Source organism: Elgaria multicarinata, chromosome 3 (genome assembly GCF_023053635.1).
Source record: "Elgaria multicarinata webbii isolate HBS135686 ecotype San Diego chromosome 3, rElgMul1.1.pri, whole genome shotgun sequence".
Lineage (NCBI taxonomy): Eukaryota > Metazoa > Chordata > Lepidosauria > Squamata > Anguidae > Elgaria > Elgaria multicarinata.
The window spans coordinates 144,387,296-144,399,834 of record NC_086173.1 but is presented as its reverse complement, the minus strand read 5'-3'; the positions used below and the strand labels follow the sequence as shown (position 1 = coordinate 144,399,834).

General features: G+C 45.0%; 1 protein-coding gene across 1 annotated transcript in view; it reads left to right on the top strand.

The window, feature by feature from the left end:
* Positions 1-12,539, top strand: part of PLXNB1 (plexin B1) — a 146,066-nt gene that overhangs the window by 24,990 nt on the left and 108,537 nt on the right. The window contains exons 2-3 of the mRNA XM_063122145.1: positions 2,893-2,942; positions 5,408-5,532. The gene's annotated coding sequence lies outside the window, so the exon portion shown is untranslated. The remainder of the gene's footprint in view (positions 1-2,892; positions 2,943-5,407; positions 5,533-12,539) is intronic.

Below are 12,539 nucleotides of genomic sequence, written 5' to 3'. Positions count from 1 at the left end.
GCTACGATGCTCTAGTCAGCGATCCGTCGGTCTGTTTGGACTATGTGCCTTCCCCATCCTAGTGCCGTCTAGTTGTGTTGGACTACAACCCCCATCATTCCCAGCCAGCTAGCTGGGAATTATGGTAATTGCAGTCCAGCACATCTGGAGGGCACCAGAAGGCTGGCTTGGGTTATGAGACTTGAAGATGAGAACATTTCCAGAGGGGTAGCCGTGCTAGTCTGTTTCAGCCAAAACAAGGAAGAGCCTTGCCACATCTGAAAGGCCAACGCATTTATTCTATCACAAGCTTTTGTGGACACTGATGCATCTGATGAAGTGGAGCATTTCCACGGAAGCTGGTGCCAGAATAAATTTGTTAGTCTTTAAGGTGCCAGAAGGCTGTGTTGTTTTTGAACATAAGAATTCCCTTCCTGGGACATGAAGATGTAAGAAGAACCCTAGATTAAGCCAAAGGTCCTTCTAGTCCATCACCCTGTTTCCCCCCAGTGGCCCACCAGATGCTTCTGGGAAACTTAGGAGGAAGGTATGAAGGCAGCCCTTTCCTTTCCTTTGTCCTCTAGTGTCTGATATTCAGAGGAATAAGGAAGGTTTTGCTGGCAACCATCCCCTCTATTTCAGATGTTCAGGGTGCGAATGCTGTCGCTTATGCAGCCGAATGGCACCATCCACACACAAGAGGGGAGATGTCAGAGGGCGTGAGGGAACGCCAAGGTTTGTAGAAGTACCAAAAAAGTGTATAAAGGGGAGAAAACCCCCAAACAGCACAGTGGCCACTGAATATTGTCTGAGTGTGGAGGCGGAAGGTTAAGGGGGGTGGGGGAATGGAATAAAATAACTGAGAAGAGGCATGGCTGGCAGTTTGGAACCATGAACTGGGTCATAGTTTAAAGCACTCTATTTATTTATTTAAAACATTTATATCCCGCCCTTTATCATTAAGATCTCAGAGCGGCGTACAGATAAAAGCATACAGTATAAAACAATAAATATGCACAGTTAAAAACAAATTAAACCTTGAATCAAGTTAAAACAATATATAATGTAAAAACAGTTAAAACAAAGTGCCATCTTAGTGAATTTAAACATCAAAGGTTCTGTTTAAAGCGCTCTCAGCTTGTGGTCATCACAATATGCTGTTGCCGTGAATTCTAGAAGTTAATTATATGTTGTGCTCACGGTTTTTAAAAAAATTAATATTCACATTCTGGGTTTACAACATTGCTCTGATGTAAGGTGTGTGTGTGTGTGTGTGTGTGTGTGTGTGTGTGTGTGTAGTCTTTGGTCATTCATGCATTCATTATTACATTTTTTTTTAAAATTCACCTCCCAATCAATCTGTATTTCTGTGTATTTATTCCCTCTCCACATAACTTTGTAAACCTTTGTAATGCCTCCCCCTGCACAGTAATATTTTTTCTAAACTGAAAACTCACAAATGCTTTAAACTTCGCTCACAGAGAATATGCTCAAAATCCTTGATCCTTTTTGTTGCTTTTTCTGCACCTTTTTCTGCTCTATAAATCAGACAGAGTGGCTAGAGCTGGGCACAGTATTCCCAATCTGGGCTGATGCATTGATTTATATAAAGGACTTAACCATTCCTAACATGTCACTTCAGACCAAAGGCCTATTTAGTTCCGGAATTCAGTCTCCCAGCAAAAGCCAGCTAGACACTTCGGGAGGTTCACAGCCAGGGTGATGCTTCCTGATGCTTCCAACATCCATCAGTCAGAAGTGCCTTTACTTTTTAGTCATGGATGCACCTTTTGATTGATCATGGCTTGCATCCATTTGGTAGGTCTATCTCCTGTGAATTTGCCTGCTCAGTCTCATCTGCCAATACTCGCGTTTTAGAGTTCATAATGTTCTGGGCCACAATGATGACTCGGGGTCAGCTCTGGATTTTGGGGATCCTTGGGCAAAATGTTCACATTGCCCCCTCCTACTTCTGCCTCTGCTGCCCACTTGTGCGCAATTTCGCTCTGGACCCAATCTGTAAAAGCCACGCAGCGGGAGAGCACAAGGCAGGGGCTGTCTACATGCGGGGAAAGCCCCAGGGTGGCTGGGGATCTGCGCCCGATCAGACAACACAGGCACAGCTTCACAGCCACCACTGGGCTTCCCCACGATGCTGCGTTTTGAAAAAGTCGGGGATTTACCCCGTGTTTTTCCCCCCAAAGGAGCAATATCAACATGGCACTTCTGCCATGTAACATTTCTCCATGGCTAATCCAAGGCCAACCCAGGGAAGGAGCCTGGTGGACAGCAACCAGTGGTTGGTCGCCTTCCACCAGGAGGGGGCAGGGGAGGCTCTGGGACCCAGATGGCCACCCAGAAAGCCCGCTCTCTCTCCTCCATGTTGGGATTACCTGATGCCACCCCAGGAGAGGGAAAGCACAGGGTTAAGGAGGGAGGCGGAGCCAATCCGGCGCCTTGAAGACAGCCCCCATGGTCCCTGCTTGCATGCTCAGAGAAGGGAAGGAACAGGTAGTGACAGCAAGGAGGAGGGAGCAGCAGGGCTAGGAGGCTCCGGGGATGGACAGTGGCCCCCTTGTAGGAAAATGGGCCTTGGCATGTGCCCCACAATGCCTGCTTCTGACGCTGGCCCTGGTTGCACTGAGGGAAGCTGTCTCCCTGTGTGTGAGCAAGAGGGTCCCTTGGTCCATTCATTTCTTACATCCCCCCTTCACCCTTCCTCCGAGGAACTCATCATGTTGTGATAAGTGATGTCATTTCCGCCTACCATGCCCCAGCCACACATATCAAAGCGGCAGGCCTCCTGTGCGGAGCTGGAACAGGCAAGTCCTGATTGTAGGCTCAGAGTGAATTGCGTTTGCGTTGCCTAAGAAAATACGTTCTCTTTACATTCTGCGTATTGTGTTTTTACAGCTTGAGGTTCATTGACTGAGAAGAGAAATGAAGCCCAGGCAGTCCAGATGGTAAGCAAAAGAAAAGAAAAGAAAAGAAAAGATAAAAAGTCACAATTCATTGCTGTACTGCTGCATAGGTCAGAAGCCAGGGAGGGCAGGGTCTAGATTAAAGTAGGCCGAAAATGGCTTCCTACTTTTGAGGCCCCATTGGAATATGGAGGGCGTGCCTTGGGATTTTCAGGGGAGGCAGTGATATTCGAGGTGTGGTGAGGGCAAAACCCAGTTTCCTGTGTTGTCTTCCTTTCATTTGGCTGCTACTATTCCCCCGCCCCAAACGCCTGTGTTGCCGTGAGTGGAAAAATGGAGGCCCCCACTCTTTTTTTTTTCCTGTCCATGAGTCCTGGTCTGAGCCTTTATATGTCATCATGCAGTATTGTTCTGGGGGCTTTTTTCGGGGGGGGGGGGCGGGATATGGCAGCCACCAGGAGGAGCACCACACCAGTTTGGTGAGTTCTGCCTTTACCCCTGAAAATTGAAAGGTATAGAAGTGGAGGAGGCAAAGCACATTTTTAGGGGAGCAAGTACTGAATCTGTGTAATATAGGATCTTAATATACTGTGACTGAAAGCTGATAAAGTGGAAAATTTATTTTATATTTATTTATTTGTTTGTTACATTTATATACCGCCTATAGCCGAAGCTCTCTGGGCGGTTTACAAAAGTTAAAAACAGTAAACATTTAAAAAGTATACAAAATTTAAAAACATAAAAAACAACAGTATAAAAACAACAATATCCATTTAAAAACAATAGTTCTGGGGTCCGTTAAAAAACAAACTTAGCGTTGTTAAATGGCACCTAAAAGATAACAATGTTGGCGCCAGGCGAGCCTTATCGGGGAGATCATTCCACCGTCAGGGGGCCACCACCGAAAAGGCCCTCTCCCTTGTTGCCATCCTCCAAGCTTCCCTCGGAGTAGGCACTCAGAGGAGGACCTTAGATGTTGAGCGCAGTGTACAAGTAGCTTCATGTCGGGAGAGGCGTTCCATCAGGTATTGCGGTCCCAAATGGGGTGGTCAGAAATACTTGGGGGAGGAGTGCACGATACCTCTTGGAATCCTCCCAGCCTCCATTTTGCCTCCGACCTCTCTTCACCACCACCCCACCCTGTTTGACCATAAGTTCCCAAAGGAGAATTTCCAGCCCATCTCTAGTCTAGATCTGACCTTAGTGAGCATCTTTGACCAAACACCAGCCTGTCACTTAGAATTCTGTGATGCTCTGAATTCTGCATCTGTGTTTGGAAAGTGTAGTTTAAACTTGCTCACTAACCATTTGCTGCAAAAGGCTTAGCAGCCTAACCATGGCTTGGCGTGTCGTTTGAATAGGCCCAATGTCTGAATATGGCAAACTTTGGTTTGATCGTGGTTTGATCATACCATGTTTTGCCCGCAAACCAGGATCAAATGTTGCAATCCAGGTTTCCTGGAAACCAATGGCTTGGGCAAAAGCATAAGTAATGTGTTATAGCACATGCTTCTTTTCCTGGGGGGTTTCAGAAAAAAACAGAATTTTTCAGAAAAATTGAAATAATGCAGTATTAGCACTTTTTACAGATTGAAAGTAAAAATGTAATTAGGAACATAAAATGTAATTATGTCCAAGTTGGTTTGGCATAAAATTATTACATTTGGTATATTAAAAGTACAGTGTATTCAAACAATTATTACAAACTGAATGTACAGCTCCTGAACTGTTAGGAACACCTGAACTGTAAGGAACCTCTTTGGTTTTGCCAGTTTATGAGGAGCGGGCAAAAAATAATTTAAAACAACAACAGAGGAAACCATCAACATTAGTAACAAAGAAAATTATTTATGTCTCCACTAGTCCTCCACAGTGTCAAGCGGACATAAAGTACCCATTCCCATAAAAAGAACTGAGAAAAAGGGGGGACCAAGATCCAATGAATATGCATGAAATTTAATCAGACTCATTTCCTGAGCTATAGCTATCACTATCAGTTTCAGTCTCTGCTTCAGTGGCAGTGCCCCCTAGAGGCAGAAATGCATCTTGCTCTTGCATTTGAGAGCTTGCAACCTAGGACTTGCTTGTCCTCGGTGCACAGAAATTGTAATAATCTAATATTGCACATAGTTTTTAGAAATTATTTGGAGAAGTAAATAACTGAACACCTTGTCTTAAACATTTTACTCATCATGCTAAAATAAAACATCCCGTAATCCATTTTTTCTTCATTTTTTCCCAATTTTCCCAATTATTTTGGAAAAACACACAGAAAAAACCGTCCCCTCCCCCCAAATTTTTCTGGTTTTTTTTCAGACCTTTACATCTCTAGTCATGACCACATCCCATGGCCTCATCATATTTAAAAGGAAATGCAACATCTTGGGGTTGCAGCCCACAATCCTAGAGGTCTTTATGCATTATAGGGACATTTATGTACAACATATACTGACTACTTCCAGGCAGTAGGAGATTAACTTTATTCCTCTACCCCATTTTTTTTTAAGGTTGCCTGATCTCCAGGTATTCCACAGATTTCTGGCTGCAGCTCTAAACAGTTCACCAGCAGACATTCTACTGCTGCCATTGCATAGATTGTGGAGTACTACCAGACCGAGCCTATAGCAGTCAGGTAAGTTTGTTCTGAGTCATGTAAGATTCAGCATCTTCCATTTTCCCCTTATTAAAAGGAAAACAAACAAGCAAATGTAGTTACATTGAGTTTTTGTAGATGAGGAAAGTTTCAGTGTCAAGATGCTAAAATGTTTTTGGCAAATGACCACACCTTCATAAGCTTTTGGCTACGGGGTAATCTGATGTCTTCACTCCTTCTTGCAGTTCGATGGCAAAGAACCCAGCTTTCAAATGGCAATGTTGCTGTTTAAATGTGACTGTTCCTTTTGCTGTTGCTACCATTGCTATTGAGATCGTTTGTGACTTCTGTTTGTGACATGATCGTTCAATGGGTGCAGATAGGATAGTTTAAAAAAGAAGAAGCTATAGTGACTGCGTTCAGACAATCCTCCCAACCGATCGAAAATGAGGCTCATGCCTGCACCCTTCTTAGAACCCCAACACAAGGGGCTCAATACATGACTTCCTGTTTTGATCAGTCTATGGTTTGCCACTGTGACCTTGTTCAGATGACACGCTAAGCCATGGTGGTCAAGCTAAACATTATGGCTTAGCGTGTCATGTGAACCATGACTTCGCATGTCATGTGAATCATTCCTAACCATGGTGGCTACATAACTGCAGTTTAAACATGCTCACTAACCATTTGCTGCAAAAGTCTTAGCAGCCTAACCATGGTTTAGCGTGTCATTTGAATAGGCCCAAAGTCTGAATATGGCAAACTTTGGTTTGATCAAACCATGTTTTGCCTGCAAACAAGGATCAAATGTTGCAATCCAGGTTTCCTGGAAACCAATGGCTTGGGCAAAAGCAGAAGTAATGTGTTATAGCACACATGTGAAGGGAGAAGAGAGTGCACAGGGACAAGTATTGTTCAGATTGGAGGATCACATCAATGCAGCCATTCTGAACAAGCCCTCTGAGTGGCTAATGAGAGAAATGGAGCATAAAACAAGGGGTGGGGGAATAGGAAAGTTTTCTGCGTAGGAGCTGCATTGCCAATGTTAAATAGGCCATTGGCCTGCACTCAAGACTGTGTGTGTATTGTTTAATTTAAGGCAGCCTGCCCCAACCGAGTGCTCTCCAGATATGTTGGATTATAACTCCCATCATTCCCAGCCTGCATGGAAATGATGGGAGTTGCGGTCTAACACATCTGGAGGGCACCCCGATGGGGTAAGCTGATGTAAATGCTCGAAAGAGAGAATTTGAGCAGAAGCAGCTTATCCCATAGGGGAAAGAAAAGCTGCATTACTTCTTGAGATTTCCTCTTCTACATGGCTTACACAAGTCATGGTGGCTCATTGTGAGCTGTGGCCCATGTTGGACACAATTTGCATAATCAGTGCCTGGCCATGGCTTGTTGTGTTGTCCGAACCTGAGTGTCATGTCTTGTTGGGAGTTTAAACAACCAACAAATAATACATGGGCTAATGCACGGTTGTGTAAAATGCTATTAGATGGCTAATGTGTAAGATGCCATTAGAGGCTTGGGTAGGTTAGTAGTCCTTGCAGTACTGAGGCCTCACTTGAGATGGAGGAAAGTACTGATACATAGGAACATAAGAAGCTGCCTTATACTAGGTCAGACCATGGGCCCATCTAGCCCAGTATTGTAGAAACTGACTGGCAGCAGCTCTCCAAGGTTTCAGGCAGGGATTTTCAGCCCTACCTGGAGAAACTGGGAATTGAACGGGGGATCTTCTTCATGCAAAGCAGGTGCCACGGAGCTGTGGCCCCTCCCCATAGGACTTGAATTACACAAGGGCTGGTTAGGGCAGCCTTCCCCATTCCTATTCATTGTCCATCTTGGCTGGGGTTGATGGGTGAAACCCAAAGCATCTGGAGGACTCCCAGCTTGGGGAAGGCTGGGTTAGGGGCTGGGTAAACCCCAGATGATAGGCCTGCCTGCCTGGATTATTGATTGCTATAAAAGGGTAATCAATAATCCAGATAGGGTGGCCAGGTGCAAGAGAGGTCAGGGCTCCTGCACCTATAACAGTTGTATAGAAGAAGGGAATTCAGCAAGTGTCAGTGAAATGCTCTCGTCTACAAATCTATTAAGTTCAGGAGCCCTGTCCTCTCTTGCATCTGGCCACCCTAAGTCCAGGTCTATTTCAGGTCTAAGAAACAGACGTGAACACAGAGCGGAAACAGCTGCTGACCAGCAGCCTCTTGCTGCTTCCTTAAGGAGTGCTTATGGGAAGCTGGGCAGGATGCAGCTGGGTCTAGTAGCCCTGATGCTCTCCCAGCGCAGGCTGCAATCCACACCGGAAGGTTTGCTCTGGCCTTGATGCTCTGCAGTATCCAGCTTGATAACGGAATAAGAGCAAAGCTGAACTCTTTTCAGGGCTGTTGTCTGAAGGGCTCCCTTGCTCAAGCTAAGCAGGTTTCGGCCTGGCCAGTGCCTGAATGGGAGGCTTTCTGGGAGCCCGATGTGTGCTGCTGTGAATCCCACTGATAAGCTTTCAGTCTTATTTAAAGCGAATGCCTCTTTCAAGCTCTTGTCTTTTTCCAGGTAGATTCTTGTTTTGATATTGGTTTGATTATACGTTGCCTCAAATGTACTTTGGGATAGATGTGAATAAAGTGAACTAAACATAAATGCAATAAGAAAAGGACAATTAGTCAGGATTCAAGCTGGAAGTAAGATGCGTTGAACACACTGAGACTTACTTCTGAGTAAATGTTACATAGGCTTGCTGTGTAACGTTTACTGAAGTCAAAGGAGCTTCCTTCTGTTTAAACGTGCTTTGAATTGGGCTGCTGAGTGCTTTTGGAACACAGTTTTAATTAAATCTTTTTGCCTTGGCATTTCTCTGGTTTGGAACGTCATACAATGACCACGCAACTTTAAATTTTGTGCCACCAACAATATTCCCTTTAGGCCAGGAGTATGGAACTTCTCCCTCCCTGTTCAGGGCTGTATTCTCTCAAGGGGGAGGGGGGCTGTCTAAACGCACAAAAAGCCCCGGGATGGGTGTGCGGTGGCACTGCGTCAATTTCCGGCGAAGCTACAGATAAAAAAATTCAGAAATCTACTCCGACTCTTTCTCCAGAGTGAGGCAAGTATGGCACATATGCCGTCTATTCTCTCTCCAGAGTTACAGCGGAGGCATGATCAGGTGGATGGTGACCCCTGATTGGTCAGTGTCCACCCAGGCAGAGGGTAGGGGGTGGGCCCAGGAAGTCTAATGGCCACCAGAAAGCCCACATGGCCTCCCTTCATCTAGATTACTTGCTGCCACCCTGCACCAGCGATACCGTGGGGTTTGGTGGAAGAGCTGTGCACAACTCAGTGCCGTGAAAACAGCCATCTATTGGAGACAGGGTGAATGTTAGTGGTGGGTGAGGGAGGAGCCAGCTGGGGCCAGGGCCAGAGCCAAAATGGAGGGGGCACTCATTTTCTTTATTTCTGCCACCCCCTTTTCTTTTTCTTCCTCTCTTTTCCTTCCTGCTCAGTCGGCTGCTGGAGGAAGGGACAGATAGCTCTTGCTGGAGGTCTGAGCTACATTGCTTGCAGAGGACTTTTGAAATTAGGCCTGAGAGCCACATTAAATGAAATCAAAGGCTGCAGGTTACCAGACATGCTTTAGGGAGGGACTATATAGCTCAGTTAGTAGAGCATCTGTTTTCCATTCAGAAGGTCCCGGGTTCGATCCCTGGCATCTCCAGGTATGGCTGGAAATACTCCTGCCTGAAACCCTGGAGAGCCATTGCTGCCAGTTAGCTTCCTATGTTTAGGGTGGCCATAAGGAAAGGAGATGAGGGCTCCTGAATGTTTAACAGTAGGGCTCCTGCAGCTTTAACTGGTGTGATGAAGAGGGACTTTCACCAGGTGCCGCATGCATACAAATGACACCTGCTGAAATTCCCTTTTCTATTCAACTGTTACAGATACAGGAGCCCTGTCCTCCTTTCCATAGGGCCACCCTACCTATGTTCCAGTAGTGGAACGGGGAGAACCTTAAGGCATTTTACATGACAAGTGGAGAGGGGAGATGCAAGGCTTTTCCACCCTTGCCTGGGACAGGATGCCACCAGCTGTTACAACACAAACCTTCTGCCAAAGCAGGAGATGGGGGGAGCTTAGCTTACAGAGAGGTCAAGAAAACTTGATGGAAAGCATCTGAGTGGGTGTCTGTACAAAGGGGAAGTAAAAGCATCAGGACTGTTTAGTCTGCAAAGCAGTAGAGGATGAGATGGAGTAGCACCGCTGTTTTTTTGTTTTTCTAGCTACAGGATGGGACCCTGCATTTTATTTTACCCCTTGGTGAGAGAAGCATCAGTGGGGGTGGGGAGAGGTGAGGTGATGATTTTGAGCATACAACTGGGAAGGAAAGGCTTGAAGAACCCTGTGAATGCTTCTCTCTCCTCAACCTGAAACCATTTGCACTTCTTTGACATGATAAAAGAAAACCTTCCTGCAAAGACTCACAGAGCTACACACATAAGCTCTTAATCAGAGTATAAAGCAGGAGGGGGCAAAAAATAGTCCTAGATCTCATTGTGATTTGCTGTAGATCAGCAAGAATTTCTGATTCTCAGTTGCTTGACAATAGCAACAAAATGTCACTCCAGCCTAAATTATACAGCTGAAATGAAGAAAGCTTGGGGTAACCTGGATTTTTGTACAGGAAGACTCTGTGAACTCCTTTCAGTTCTGGTACTTAAAACGAATTCCTTGGTCCAGAATTCTTTAATTCTAAGTGTATGCTTATTGCACCACGCTATGGTTGGATCTCTAGTTCTAGGAAAAAACCAAAAAGTAGATTCATAGGTCTGAAGTCTGTGCACACCCCTGCTACAGAGCATGGAAGCAAGAGTAGCTTTCCCAGCTAGAGTTAGACTTTGGGCAAAACTACATGCTACATTAAATGCGTAGTATGTAGCTAATCCTAATTTCTTCTTCTTCTTCTTCTTCTTTTTTACTTTAGTGTTTTTTCCCTTTCTTTAGGGGGCAATTTTTTGTGGGGGCAGCAGGTGTTTGGGAAAGGTTAACCTCCTTACCTGCACTCAGGGGGTTGGACTCGATGGCCTTATAGGCCTCTTCCAACTCTACTATTCATAGAATCATAGAACAGCAGAGTTGGAAGGGGCCTACAAGGCCATCTAGTCCAACCCCCTGCTCAATGCAGGAATCCACCCTAAAGCATCCCTGACAGATGGTTGTCCAGCTGCCTCTTGAATGCCTGTAGTGTGGGAGAGCCCACAACCTCTATGATTCTATGATTCGATACGGATCGAACACTCACACGCTTACAATATTTTTTAAAAAAAGTTTAGATCAACTACGTGCCATACATTTAACATGGCATATAGCCCTTTGATATGGGTAAGAGCTTCTCTGGGCAATATTTATTGTAGTTGTTACTTGTTTGTTATGGGTGGGCATTTATGTGCCTCCCCTCAGTACTTCTGTTGCAAGGATACTATGAGCTTTTCTACATGAGGCATTTGTTGTGTGCTCGTTATTGCCTACTCACGATTGTTTATGGGTTCTTTAGACGACGACATGACTCGTGACCCTCCAATTTTGTTTCTATGTCTAAAGAGCCCTTTTGGTGACGTGGGGAATGGCTGGTTGGGAAGGTTTACACCGCCCACTCCCCATGCACGGTTGTCCTAATGTTGATCAGGGTCCTGCACGTGTACACTAAAGTAAAAAAAAGAAAAAAAGATCAGCTCTACGCTCTGGATTTAATGTAGTGTTAGCCCAAAGATTTTGTGCTTCTTACAGTTCTTCTAAAGACTAAAAATGGTACGGGGCAAAATAGAAGACAAGGAAGGGCTGTCTCAGGCTGGGTGGGCTAATTAGTTCATCAAAAGCCCTGAGACCAAAAGGAAAACACCCAGCAAAAGACAGTTTGATGAGAGGGTTAGAAGAAGAAACCTTCTGCTGTTTGCATTTATGAGGGACTATAATCCTGTTAAATTAGGCAGTTCTTCATTTTCTTTTCTTTTTTTGCCCTGCCCTGTCGGAGCTTCACACGGCTCTTGTTTTAGCACAGAAGTAGGGAGAGAAAACGCAGCAACACTGTCATTATGTCCCCCAAGCCAGATGTGGTTGCAAAACATGGGAAGGTAGGGAGTTCAAGTCCAGAGTTGAAGTTGAAGTCAGACTCTTTATTGTACAATATAAACTGCACAGCTATTCTTAGTCGTTGTTGCAGGGGGCGCAGGCATCTTTCCCAGAAATGCTGCTACTATTGCAGGGAAATGCCATTGTCACAGCGTTTGCTGTCCCTCATGGTTAGAGGAAGGAGTTTTAACTGTTTCAGGACAGCTGTAGCAGAAACCATTGGGCAGCGGAACCCTTCAAGCAAGGGAATCAAATGATCATGGGGCACCAATCAAAATCCTCATTTTTCTTTGTTCGCTCAGACCTCTCGTACAAGCGTGGGATGCTGGGGAGAAACTCCACCCTCAGCCCTCTTTCCCACGGCCACCGTACTCTTTATACTTTTCTCCTTGATGGGATTACTTAGTATTGATGCCTCCTGTTAGAAAGGTAATTAGCAGAGTAAAAACAAACAGCAAAACAGAATGAGTGTTTACCAGCCCCACAGGCTGTCTCAGCTTTAGTAAAGGAGAGAGCACACTCTCATTCAGTGAAAGAGAGAAAAACAGTTTACTCACAAATCTTCTTGCATTTACAATGCAGGTACAGCATAGAGTTTTAAAAGGAGTTTGTTCAGTTCAATTTGTGTTCCGTTACATAGGCAGTCACAAAAGTAAACACTTGTCTTCCCAGCAATGGTGGATGTCAGGGAGGAGCAAAAAGAAGAAATCACAGGAAACCACATTGTAGGCTACAGAGATCCTAAGGTTAGCTATAATAAAAATTCCCATGCATTAACTTACTGCAACACTGCTCCCTTCCAGTAACTTGCAGACAATGCTGCAGTATTCTCAGTACTTGTTATGTTTAAAAATTTTGTCGGAGTAGAATTATTTCCCCTTTCTCTACTGTCTCTGACTCCCCATCCCATCCTCTCTCTTGCC